Consider the following 1,336-nt stretch of genomic DNA (forward strand, 5'->3'; position numbering starts at 1 on the left):
CCGGGGAGGCTCTCCTGGCCTGGCTGGGGTTCGGAAGCTGGGCCCGGGTCCGGGGCTTGTGCTCCGTCCCAGTGTCCCAGGGAGCGGGAGCCCCCCGTCCTGCAAGCCAGCCGAGGGTCCATGCGCTGGGGAAGGGTGTCCACCGGGGCCCAGGGAGTTTCTCCCCGGCCTGGCTAGGGTTCTGAAGCTGGGACCGGGCCCGGGGCTCTTGCACCGTCCGGCGGGCCCCGGGGTGCGTGAGCCACCCCCGTCCTGCAAGACAGCCGAGGGTCTAGGTGCTGGAGACAGGGGTCCACCGGGGCCCAGGGAGGCTCTCTCCGGCCTGGCTGCTATCAGAAGCAGGGACCGGGCCGGTGTGCAGGAGTGGCTGGCTTTATCTGCTACGCTGACGGAGCGTAGTTTTCTGCCCACCCCTATACAACCGTGTGGTTTGTGAGAACCCGTCCTGCGGCCTGGTAAGGGTCCGGGTGCCCGTGACGTGGTCCATTGGGCGAAGGGAGTCTCCCCAGACCTGGCTGGGATCAGAAGCAGGGACCGGGCCAGGTGGGTGGGTGGCTGGCTAAGTCCTTTCCACTGCGTAGTAGGAGTTTGCTTAGGGCTGGGCGGACTTTGCGTAGCAGAATTTTAAAAAAATTTGTGGAAAACGAGAGCACATCCTGAGTAGGGCTGGGCGGACTTTGCCTAGCGCAACTACGCACTATTCTGAAGAAAATTGTGGAAAACGAGCGCACAACCTCATGGACTGTGTGCCCGGGACGGGTCCCTCGTGCTTGGGCAGGCTCCCGACCTCCCCAGCCTGGCTGTGTTGAGAAGCAGGGACCGGCCCCGGGCCTCCTGATTTTGGTCAGGGCCTGGGATCCCACGTCCTGCGGCCTGCCAAGTGTCCATCTGCCCGGGACAAGGGACCCTGGTGCAGAGCCCCGGAGCCCTGCAAGGGCAGTCGGGAGCCCTACCGCTATGGCTCGGTGTGGGCAGCTGGGAGTCCTTCCGGTCCCGGCCATCTGGTCGCACCTTTCCCTCGGCCATCTGGTCGCGCGCAATGCTTTCCAATGGGGCGACCAGATGGCCGGGCCGGCCTGGAAGTCCCGATGAGGGTCCATTCGCCTCGCGGATCCCAGCCAGGGCTCCAGGAGGCCGGGCGCGTCCGCGCCTAGGGTCCCCTCCGTCACTCGGAGCGCGAGGGTTACAAGAAAGGTGGGTAGCCTTCCTCCGGATTAGTAGGGGCAGGGTATGCCGGGACACCCCTCCTGGGGATTGCGGTTCTCAGGCGGGGACCAGATGGGCCAAGCCCGGACGACACTTCCCCGGGGCGTCGGGTGCTTCCTCCTCCAGCCCG

The sequence above is a fragment of the Triturus cristatus genome, unplaced genomic scaffold (genome assembly GCF_964204655.1).
Source record: "Triturus cristatus unplaced genomic scaffold, aTriCri1.1 SCAFFOLD_1167, whole genome shotgun sequence".
Taxonomy (NCBI): domain Eukaryota; kingdom Metazoa; phylum Chordata; class Amphibia; order Caudata; family Salamandridae; genus Triturus; species Triturus cristatus.